The following is a 12466-nucleotide window of genomic DNA, read 5'->3' on the forward strand; positions in this document are numbered from 1 at the left end:
AGCGTTGTTTAGTTGTGCAAAGGGAGAACTATTCGCTTCGTCGGTACATAAAAGAGAATCTCGTCCAACTGCAGGCAAAATAAAGTTTGCTCCAATCCAATCGCAAACATTCATAAAGAAAACACCACAAGACTTGCATATATATTCACTTGATTTTTGACCCTCCACAGGGGAATTATATCTTCAATATGTCCCATACTACTAATGATTGACGCCTCGACTTCTTTCTGGCTGCAGCATGCGGTCCAACAGGCATATTTCACTAAAAAATTTTGGCCGAGTAGCCTGTGTCAGTTCGCCAAACAAATTCGCCATGCATATTCCTCAAGCAGCAACAAGCACCAGTAAATTTCTCAAGTGAGTTGAACGTGTAGCACAGGAAAGAGAACATATATTGGTACATTCCATTTTGTATTCTGTAAATAGACGTAAGCCTTCATTAGCCTTACTTCAAATTGCCGCCGCTTAAGATAAACTCGTGAAGAACCGCCTAATTTTAAGAAGCAGTCAAAGAAGCAAGTTGTACTTGTAGAACCTAAATGCAGTATTAGTTAAGTCCTCGTGTTACAGCCGAGCGTTTCTGTGAAGAAACGCAAAAATTCGATATTGCACCATGAACTACTCGTCGTGAGCAAAGCAGTTTTAGCGGATTGTCACTGTTGTAGAAGTCATATATAGCCAGCGTCTGGGACATACTTGTTGCACCGCGGCAGGTATGGTATCATAAGTGGATTCTTATTTTCTATATTTTTGCGGTTGTCGATTGAAAAACCCGCAATGGGCTGGTCTGCGCTCCTTCGGCTGGCACTGTAGCGTTGCCTTCGAGAACTGCATTGTCGTCTAAGAAATAAGCTCTTTGAATAAATTTTCGCAAATGAAGACGTCGTAAAAATATATTTGAGACGACCGCCATAAGTATACAAGCAAAGAGAACGAGGGTGCGCAAACAAAAACACCGCCGAAAGCGCCCGGACACCGCCCGAACTGTAGCAGACGACAGGCGCGAGTCCTTGCCCTGACGTCACGCGAGCGACGCTCGCAGCGCCCCTGTAGTTCGTTCTCGGGGCTAATAGGCTCCGTGCAGGAGTGACTGCGGCGCAGACGAGGGCGCCCCTCGCGGCGGAATGCGATGAGCTGGTGGGAGACGCGCGCGCGAAGCTCTCCGAGCATAGAGTTAGTAGAACAACTGTAGAGGAAAAGCTGGGCCGGAAATGTGGGAACCTCTAGGGCGCCGCCCTGTTGCTACTGGTCGATGTGGCCAGCGCAGTTGCTATTGAAAGGGCTGAAAACAAGTACAAGTTACCTTATGCTTCGTGATTTAAAAACGCATATTTGATGGCTTTATGAAGGTGATACTTTCATATTAAGTTTATAGAAAGCGCTTGCTAAGTGCTTGACTTATGTAAATGATGATGTACGCATTCATGCAATAAAGCATGACGCGAGTTTCGGTTTCGAATCCCTTTTGTTTGTGTTTTCGTGTGCCTGGTAGTTTCGTTTGGTACAGTTTAGGTTTGACGTGCGATCGCGCAACATCGGTTGACGCGATGGCACCTTCGTGTCTTTTGTGCAAGACCAAAGCCCTGAAAGGCTCTGGCATCTCTCTTCACATGTGAGTAAACGAGTGTATCTTCTTGTTGAATACCACGTGAGTAGACAGCTCTCGTGATGTATCGCAATCGTTTATATTTGAGAAGCGTCGCAGTACAGCATTCTTTTTTGTTACCTGTCGCTTTGTCTGCGAAGTACAAAGAAAAGACAATGAACGTGCTGAGCGACGTTTTTATTTGCACGTTTCCTTTCAGTAATAGCGAATTGCTGAACAGGTGGATCACTGCAGCCGGAGTTGTACTTGCTAATCTAAAAGGAAGTCATCGAATCTGTTCATTACACTTTGAAGCATCATGCTTCTATAAAGGCCACAGTAGAAAGACGTTGAAGCCTGATGCTGTGCCGAGTATTTCTGTGCCAGGAAGCAATCAACAGGCGAGTACCTAATACCGATGGGATCGAGTGCATGAACCCATGTATTAACGGCGTAGGCGTTTTATTAACTGTGCAATATTTTCAACTCTTTTTTGCATGACATTTCATGTGACATATGTTGTTCTGTCACAAACGTGTGCAGCGAACGATTTGCTTGATCGACTCTGGGCCTGTGGCACCGTTGACTTGCAATTGATGCCGAGTCTGTTGCATGTGTATCCATAAACTGGCACATCATATATCACTACGAGCATCTTCAAATTTTATTTTTTAGACAACATGCACATACATAATACTGACAAACTAAAATACCACTAAATAAGCAGCTGGGGCACAAATTTTGGATGGGTAGACTCGCAGGTAAAATAAATAGATCATGCAGGCAAATCCAGCTCCTTTCCCTTAGATCAGTCTACAAGGGGCATGAAAAAAGATTTTTCTCGCACACCAATTATTTTCCTGTAAAAGCAAGTGGACCCACCACATTAGTATGTCAATGTATGTGTTTTACATCATACTAAAATTTGCTTTAATTTACCAAGTGGGATGAATTACCTTGTGGCTCATTCAGTCTAATCGCACTGCACGCTGCATTAATCAATCTTCTGTTGGATCTTTGCAAATGTTGAATGAAATATATTTCCCTGTTGTTATGGGGTTGACATACAATGACAAGCCCTTCTGTGTGCGCCAAAGGTAAAATTTAAGCTCTAAATTAAAGACATTTGTAGTCAGAAACAATAAGCAAAAACGGTGAATGCACCGTATTGGAGGTGCATGGTACAGAAATTACGAGAAGTATCCAATGATTTTGTTTAAAGAAAGAATAGTATTTCAATTAAAATGCAACACTCTATAATGGAGGTCAAGCAAGTCATTTAGGTAGACTACAATGAGATTATGCGAGTAATGGGAATGTGCACAATGGGTCAGGAAATTTGTTTTTCTGCAAAATGAAAGTTCATGACCGTTGTGACATGGAGTCAATTTAGCATTATGGGAGCTGTGTGATAAATTCAGAAAGAAACCAAAAATAAGCCACGCATAAAAAGGAACAATTTAATGATGCTCTCTCCACACTAGGGTGAATAAAAATATAGATCACATCTGTACATATCAGACACCTTGTGAAACAATAAAGGAAGAATTCACTTTAAAGCTATGGTACGTGCCACATAGATGAGGGAGGCTTTGCACGAATAGTGATGCAGACAAGGATAATTGTTAATATTTTTCGCTACCACTTCAAGTGCTTCCACCAAGTGTTACAGTGCTGCACACAGCCATACCAAGGAGCTCACAGCAGCACCTGCAGGTAAAAAGCAAAAATCAGTTAGAGTGCTGGTGTATTCTTGAAAACCTTTAGGCAAGAACAGTGCAAGCATACATAAAAACTGCATTTATTTCCACAGTTCCCCATTTTAATGCCCTTTTCTTCTCACTTAGACGATACCTACACCTCGCCACCACAGCTCCCTTGCGGAAGGACGCCGCGCAGGCACATGCAGGTAAGAGGCAAGAAGCAATGGCACTGGTGCTGACATTCACCCAATTTCTTTCTTTTGCTTATGCTTAGGCAGCCAGCACGTCCCCAGCAACCACATTGGCTTCGGGTGTGTCACCCATGTCACCAAAAAGGCATTTGAGGGTAAGCCACAGGCAATGAAAACAGTCACTTCTCCATGTAAGCGATGCTCTTTCTCTCAGATGACTCCTACACCTCGCCGCGGCAGCTCCCTTGTAGAAAGTCCACCAACAAGGACGCCGCGCAGGCACATGCAGGTAAGATGCAAGAAGCAATGGCAGCGGTGCTGACATTCACCTAATTTCTTTCTTTTGCTTGTGCTTAGGCAGCCAGCACGCCTCCAGCAACCACATTGGCTGCGGGTGTGTCACCCATGTCACCAAGGAGGCATTTGAGGGTAAGCCACAGGCAATGAAAACAGTCACTTCTCCATGTAAGCGATGCTCTTTCGCTCAGATGACTCCTACGCCTCGTCGCAGCAGCTCCCTTGCGGACAGTCCATCAACAAGAACGCCACGCAGGCACATGCAGGTAAGATGCAAGAAGCAATGGCAGTGGTGCTGACATTCACCCAATTTATTTCTTTTGCTTAAGCTTAGGCAGCCAGCACGCCTCAAGCAAGCTCCTTGGCAGCGGGCTTGTCACCCATATCACCAAGGAAGCGTTTGAGGGTAAGCCACAGGCAAAGAAAACAGCCACTTCTCCATGTGAGCGATGCTCTTTCTCTCAGATGACTCCTACGCCTCGTCGCAGCAGCTCCCTTGCGGACAGTCCATCAGCAAGAACGCCACGCAGGCACATGCAGGTAAGATGCAAGAAGCAATGGCACTGGGGCTGACAGTGCTCGCTCTTTTTAAAAATCTATAATTCTGCAACTATATGTGAAAATTTCACAGAACCTGCAGGTAGGCTGCCGTTGAAAATACTGTAGCTTTATGTAGTACTCTCATTACAACACATTCTCTGATGTGTAGTATTTATCCTTGCAACAGCAATTTAGCTTGTAATATTAGCTGTATAGTGCAAACACAATGATAGATGTCCTACATTCCAAATGTTGCACCTATACCTATACTGGTGAAACCTCTTTCATTACAGACAGCAGCACCTTCCCAGCACCTCGAAGGGAGTGATGATCACATGTATACCACTTTGCAATCACCAAGAACAAAGCTTCTGGACACAAGCAAGACACTGTCTGAAACAAGACGAAAGCTGAAAAGAACAAGACATAACCTTAAAAAGAAGAGAGAGAAAATAGCAACCCTTAAGGGACTTATCAGTGAGATGAAAGAAAAGCAGCTGCTCTCTCCTGAAGGGGAGCTGGTACTGGAGTCATTTGGTGAGCTACCGAAGGAACTAATTAAGAATTGGAGCACCAACATCAGCCGAGCACGAGGTCGAAGGCGCTACAGTGAAAAACTTCGCAAGTTTGCAACAACGTTGTACTACCATTCACCCAGTGCCTACAATTACGTCTCAAGCATATTCTGCATGCCTAGCAAACAGACAATCCGCACATGGCTGAAAGTAGTTGATGCTTGGCCAGGATTTACCCACGAAGCCCTTGAACACTTGAAAATATCCTTCGAAGAAAAGAGTGGAAGGGAGAAACTCTGCTGTGTGATGGTAGATGGCATGAGCATAAGAAAAAAGTGTGATGTTGACACTGCAAGTGGCCGGCTGATAGGCTACGTTGACTTGGGCAATGGCCAGACCCCGATTGATACAGATGACACAAGCCTAGCTGGAGACGCACTTGTTTTGATGGCAGTGGGAGTTGCTTCCCCATGGAAAATGCCATTTGCTTACTTTCTTAATAACGGACTCAGTGGAGAAGTGCTAAAGAACATTATTATTGAGGCCATTGTTCAGCTCACCGAATGTTCACTCGATGTAGTTGCCATCGTTTGTGATGCCCTTGCTGCAAATGTTGCAATGGCAAAACTGCTGGGCTGCCGTGTCCATGAGACCAGCAGCAACTCCTTCAAGACATCCTTCACCCACCCTGTGGAGCCATCAAAAGAAGTGTCAATTGTATTTGATGCAGCACATGGCCTCAAACTGCTCAGAAATCTTCTTGGAGACAAGAAAGTTCTGCAAAGCACCAAATACGGGGTATGCATAATGTATCTGGTGAACTATTGTGAAGTCTAACATATAAATTCTATTTTACAGAAAATTGAATGGGGCTACATTGAAAAACTTCAAGACCTTCAAGAAGCCGAAGGCCTTCGAGCAGCCAACAAGCTCAGAAGGGCCCATATTGAATATTATCAGCAGATAATGAAAGTCCGGCTGGCTGCACAAACATTCAGTTGGTCGGTCAGCAGAAGCCTAGAGCTGGCACGGCAACTTGCAGCAGTTTAAGGGGTCTGAGGGAACATCAAAGTTTGTTGCTGATGTCGATCGGTGAGTCATAATGCAAGCCTATGCTACATTCAACTAACAATCTGCCTTTTCTAGATTATTTGACATCCTGAACTCCCAGAGACCAAGAGCATTGGGGTTCAAAGCTCCACTTCGAGCAACAACAATTCACCACCAGAAAAAAACTATGCTAGATCTTTCCACCCATCTGATGGCCTTGCGACTACCATCTGGAGACCTAGCCTGTACATCTGGGAGACGAATGTCAATAATCTGTTTGGCATTCACCTTAAAGAGTGTAGCTGAACTTGCAGACAGGCTTTTCAAGTCGGCACTGTGTAGGTAAGTCTGCAACTTCCACTTTTCCCTGAAATAAATGGTCAGTGCACAATCAGACATATGTTAGGAAATGAAATGTCACAAATGTACACTATATATGCAGCAAGAATAAAGCACAGTTAACTAAATTTAGCTGCTCAAGTCATTGCACTTGGTGACGCCACACCTGCAACCATAGGATTGATATGGTGCACCTGTTACAGCAATTTGTTAGGGATGGACGATTGATCAAATGACCTTCCAATTAATGGATTAATACTTTATGGACAAAATTTTAATTGCAATTGATCAGTCAAGTGCACACAACCAAAATCAGGCAAGTGCTGGCATTGACGTCCTCTCACACAACAGCAAGGAAAGATGCTTGAGTCAGACAGCTAGCCCTTCATCACTGGCATCTGCTGCCTAGCACAACAGCATAAGAAAAAAATTGAATAGAACAGCTGTGAGATATAGCCCCTGTTGTTGCTACAACATAAGTTATAATTTCCAGGTTATATTCATCTTATAAAGCATAGGTCACGTATGTGAACTGTGACAATTAAGTACCCATGGAAATTAAATTACTTTCAATGTGCAATAAAATTGTGATATTCTCTTTCTTGCAGCTACATTTGCACATACCGCCTGAGCCAAGATCACCTGGAAATGTTTTTCAGTTGTGTGCGCCATCGAGCAGGGTGGAACAACAATCCTTCTGCCATGCAGTTTCGATATGCTTATCGCAGCCTCCTCATTCATGCCGACGTAACGCCAGTGAAAACGGGAAATGTCGCTCCAGATCTTGAGGGCCTCATGACAGTGCCACATCAGAGGATGCAGCGGAGCCGGGATGAGGAGAGTGACGAATCCCTCTCACCAGAGGCATCTATTATTCTTGAGGTAGCTGACCATGACTATGGAAACCTCAGCTATGGCCTTACAAATTTCAGTAGTGAGGTTGTGCAGTATGTTGGAGGCTTCATTGTCAGAGCAGTGGCAAAACGTGTAACATGCTTTACTTGCACTGATTTACTTGTCAAGGACAACATCACTAGTGTACTGATTTTCATTAGAAATAATGGGGGATTGATCATGCCGTCTGCTCTGGTGCACCATGTCCTTCACACTGCTGAACATGTCTTTCGTAATAATTTGGCCAATGTTAGAAAAATGACAATACAGCGGCTGGTCCTGCTATCATTCCGCCAGTTTTGTGAGAGGCATGAAAGGACCTTATCAAGCGTTGAACATTACAGAGACAACCCTGAACCTGTAATTGGATTGATTAAACTTATGCTTAGGACATACTGCATACTTCGCCTCAGAGAGCAGGCAAAAAGGGTGACAGAACACTCAAGGGGCACTTATGTGCGAGCACTGCTCACAAAGCAAATACTGTTCCAGCACCAGTAGATGCTATGCTCAGATACTACTAATAGTAACTTCAATGCAAGTATAATCCGTTTTATACACAGCAGATAAGGTTCTGGAAGCTGCGCAGGTAGTGCAGCCATTGAAGTCTCGCTCTGCACGTTTCAAAGTGCAGTAGCTCTGGATCTGCAATACTTTTCTAAAGAATATTCTTCTTCATATGTTACAATTGCAACTTGTAGACATAAATTCATGCCAAATTATGTATTATTTGTGAACCCTCTGTAGACATTTTCTAACATATTTACGTAAGCGTCCTGTACTCCTTGATTACGCAATGCCTTGATGACTGCTGGTATCTCTACTGAAATAATTAAATGCCTTTTCGTGATCTATGAAAGCCACATAGAGAGGCTGATTGTACTCTACAGATTGCTCGATTACCTCATTGATGAGATGGATGTGACCCATTGTAGAATATCCCTTCCTGAAACCAGCCTGTTCTCTTGGTTCACTGAAGTCCAGTGTTGCCCTTATCCTATTGGAGATTTTCTTGGCGAATATTTTGTATAATACTGGAAGTAGGCTAATGGGCCTACTATTTTTCAATTCTTTAACTCCATTGCAGCTTATGACAACTGCAAATGCAGGGAGCCTGCGTCTGTCTCCTTATGATAATTATTTCATGCAAGAGATAACCCAGCAAGAGGAAAATAAAAAACCAGCAAGAGGAAAATAAAAATTGAAGATGCCACAAATTTCTTGCGTAAATTAAAAAGTAACTTTTTATCACTACTGCCCCTTTTTAAAGCATTACAGTCCTCATTGAAACACTTGGCATATGACAATCTAATGGTTGCTGCTGGTTTTTCGAGTAAGTCAGACTGAGAAAAATGGGGAAAAAAACATTAAGGAGCAACTTGAAGGAACGTCTGTAAATGTGCATGTGAATAAAATCTATATATAATGAAAGTGTGAGAAAGCACCAGTGTAAAATTTTAAGATAATGTGCATTGACTTCATAACTTAGAACCTATAAATTTCACTTGGAAAAGGGGAAAAGAAGAACCTGCAGTTGTATTTGCTTGTGAAGAGTACTGCACTTGTAATATAAAAAAGTACAAAATGAGCATGCTATTTTTCAGACTTACTGATGTGTATTATATAATTTCATTGTGCCTGATTTTTTAACACTATATATGCTTTATGCAAGTGACCAGCACACCTACGACGTGATTTTTAGAGCAAGATCGAAGCTCTTAGTATTTGCATTCACTATGCTTTTATTCGGCTTTTCTCAGCGGAATGGGGAAAAAAGAGCTTAGATTACAAATAAAGAAAGGATGGCTACTCGCTTCGATATCCCTTATCTACAAAATTATGCTGTCTGTGCACTTTTAGGGAAGCACTAAACCTTGTGGAGGAAGAAAAACAGCAACCTAAACAGATAATATTATTGAAGAACTTTTAAGAAATCCATAGCGTCCATGCTGAAAGTTGAGCTTGTTGGTCCTGTAACATGGAAAGCACTTCAGTGCATAAGTCGCGAATGCAGAAGGAGACAAAGGATACCATCCAGCCATATACCAATAAAAAATATGTGGTTTTATTTGTCAATCATTTTTGTTCTCGCCTGGTTTATGCTTATTAGCTTATTAGGCTGTGCAACTGTGACCTCTTTCAGCAGCAAGCTAATAGAGGGAACAGTGACATATGCAAATCCCGTTGTTGAGAAAAAGTGTGCTCTAACTGTTTCCTACATTACTTTGTCAGTGTGGTATGAGAAAACTGTGAATCCAACAGATGTGAAGTGAGAACCATGGTGATGATTACAGAAAGTATGCCATTCCAATAGTAGCTGGCATTACTGTTGTGCTCTCAGAACGTAATGTATACACACCTGCTCATCAGCCAAAATGCACTTTTTTTTTGCAAGTTGGGGAACTCCAATAAAATACGCCCTCCGGAGAGGCAACAGGAAGCCCCTGTTCTCTCATACCAAAGACATAGGTGGTGCAGCAAGCAACCGAATGAAAAGAAATAGGACAATGCGTTCCTTTTTGCCCACCTGTGCCTTGCCCTTATATTCTGCCATGGTTTCTATGTACAAGGCATACGACTTGCTTTTCTAGGCGGTATAATATATGCCATTCAAACTTCCCTCTGATGAAGCATTCTTGAAGCATTGAAATGGCATTGCTGGTCTGGGTGATGTATTGACTGCAGTCACACAAATTATACACTCCCATTTAGCTTGGTGCATATTGGTTCAACCGCTATACTCAACAAATATGGTCACAAAGATATTATGTAAAAGAAATCTTTTAACAACTAAGCAAAAGTTTACATAATGTTAACACAAAACAGACTATGGTGAATGGAATGAGAAAAATTGTGTGCAACAGTTCTCTTTTACAGCGACTAATCTTGTTGATTATAAATATACTATATTTCATATATCTTTACTTTTTCAACGAGATGTTGGCTAGGAACTACTTGGTATTATCATATGCTTAGTCATTCATTTTTCCATAATGTTATATAAAGCATGTTGCTTCTTTTATTTGTTCTACTTCTTATCTAGTATATTTATTTCGAACATGCACTGAGCAATTTCGAATTATTATCATGTGTAGTGTTTCTGTAGTATATTTTCATATTGTTCTACAACATAAATGATACGATACAAGTTATTCTGCAGTTGTGCTATACTACGCGCCGAGCTGAAGTGCAAGCACCATATATTTGGTTGGCTAACAGATTCTTGTTGTACATGTGCTGATAATAAACTTGATAATAATCCTGATGGTAATGGGACATTGATAGATTGCTTTTTTTAAGATATAAGGTACATATATAGAATATATGTTATACTTTGCAGCGCAGAGCATATTTTCGAGCTTCCCTCTGTGTTTTTCACCTTTAATTATGTATCTGTTGCATAGCCCTCAATGTCGCAATTTATGTTGTAACAGCTGCATTACGCACCGAATCAAGCTTGTGATATCCACATGTACAAAAGGCCAATGCTTTCCGGAGAAATAAAGAAATAATGTTTTACCTACATTTCTCAGTGTCACAGGAAAAAAAAAGTCGATCTCATCATGGAATTGTGTTCATTATGGTAATGTGTATGGCAATTATTTTTTATTGACAAGGTGACAATTTTAACAGTTCGATCCGTCATGGGAAGGGATTATATGCACATATATATATAAAAAAAAACAGGCTGGGGAGGGGGGGGGGGTGTCGGATAGACGCGGCATGAACAAACGTAACAAACGAAAACGTCCTTTTGACCCATTCGTTTAAGGTACCGCAAGAAACGCATTACGCGTACAGTTCATACATCTGACTGGCATTATTTGAGCAATATCAGGGTCGCTATATAACCAAGCAGCATCAACTACACATACGCGGCCTGCTGACGCGAGCTATATATGCCACATCACTCGCATTCGCGACTGCACCCGATGCCCACCATCCTTCTGCTGGTTCATTGTGCTCACTGCCCCGATACAAGAGAAAGATAATGGGCACAGCTGTCTTTGAAGCACTTCGACCTTGCGAGACACCGCTGCGCGTGCCAAGGGGTTATGAGATCGGCTGTCCGCGCATACAGCCAATTATGTATGCGAACATTTCCTGGCACGCTTAGGCCTCGGTGGCCCCAACCCGCGGACCGCACTGCTTCAGCTTCGATCCACTCCACTGCCCCTGGGGGTGCCCTAGTGATTCTGCGTCGCCTGCTTTAATCGCAGGTGCTCTCCGTTTGTCGGTTACATGTGCCCCGGGGTCAATACTTGCAAAGAACCGATCTGTCGTCACGAGGGGAAAGGAAACCGTAACAAAAAAAGCGCTCCGCCACTTCTGCAATATACCGCGCCCGCGGGTACGGAACGCCAACGCGGAATCTGCCGATCGTGCACGGCTTCGAGCTCGTAACCCCGTCGAGTGAAACTTGCGACAGCGAACAGGGAAGCCTTAACAGCTATACGGCATTTTCACTGGTGCGTGATCATTGAAAGCCACATACCGCCGGAACTTTTAACAGGATCATCCTTTGGTTGCATAACTGCCAGTTGCAGGACCAACGTCAACCACACCACCACACCCACTCGCGTTCTCTCTGCGCTGCAAGCTATCCGTTGCCAGATTAAAACTGACTACTGTCGCCAAGTCTAGCAAGCGTCTCAGGGGCTGGCAACCTCGGCGCGTAGCAACATGGCTGCGCTCTTGCGGTTCCCGATTTTAATGCATGGGCCCTATGGGTAGCTTGTCCTCTAGAGTCAGTATAGTAACTCTGTCTCCGAGCGTGTGTATGTTTGAGCGGTCTGAGTGCGTCGGTCGCGGATTGCAACAGCAACATGCCGCGTTCTAACGTGAATTGCTGCGTTGTGAATTGCCACAGCACCTACGCGAACTCGCCTGGAACAAGTTTTTTTAGGTTCCCCAGCAAGCCGCACGAAGCGAAGCGACGGGAACGGTCATAAAGGCCCTCTTTGCACGGTCATAAAGGCCCTCCTCAGGCCAAGTCAGGATCCTGTGTGCCTATAAAAAAGTTTTATCACTGATAATAAATATTCACTCTATGTACTGAGAAAAATGCTTTCCTGTCCATTCCAAATAAACGATGTGTCACACCTTTGTGGCAGTAATTCTGGGAAACCTTTCGTTTCCCCCGAGAGCTTTGTTTGCCAATGTCCGTGTACACAAAGTGGCTACATCCCCTGGTTCAATTGCAATGTATTTTCTGTAAACTTGCAGAAGTGGGTCAGGCAACCTACACGGGGAATGCCAAGAAGAACTGATCGGAAATTCTGCATGTTTATGCAATTCATATAACATTTAGCTCTGCGTGAATGGTGGACTACCCTACAATTAAAAGCATTG

At 43.2% G+C, this 12466-nt stretch overlaps 1 long non-coding RNA gene across 1 annotated transcript; it reads right to left on the reverse strand.

The window, feature by feature from the left end:
- Positions 1-2235: 2235 nt before the first annotated feature.
- LOC126540056 (uncharacterized) lies at positions 2236-11696 on the reverse strand. Its single transcript, XR_007601452.3, has 4 exons — positions 11610-11696; positions 6170-6248; positions 5392-5519; positions 2236-3295 (listed from the first exon to the last, which is right to left on the reverse strand). It is a non-coding gene; the product is annotated as an uncharacterized lncRNA (long non-coding RNA).
- Positions 11697-12466: the final 770 nt, after the last annotated feature.

Source organism: Dermacentor andersoni, chromosome 2, assembly GCF_023375885.2.
Source record: "Dermacentor andersoni chromosome 2, qqDerAnde1_hic_scaffold, whole genome shotgun sequence".
Taxonomy (NCBI): domain Eukaryota; kingdom Metazoa; phylum Arthropoda; class Arachnida; order Ixodida; family Ixodidae; genus Dermacentor; species Dermacentor andersoni.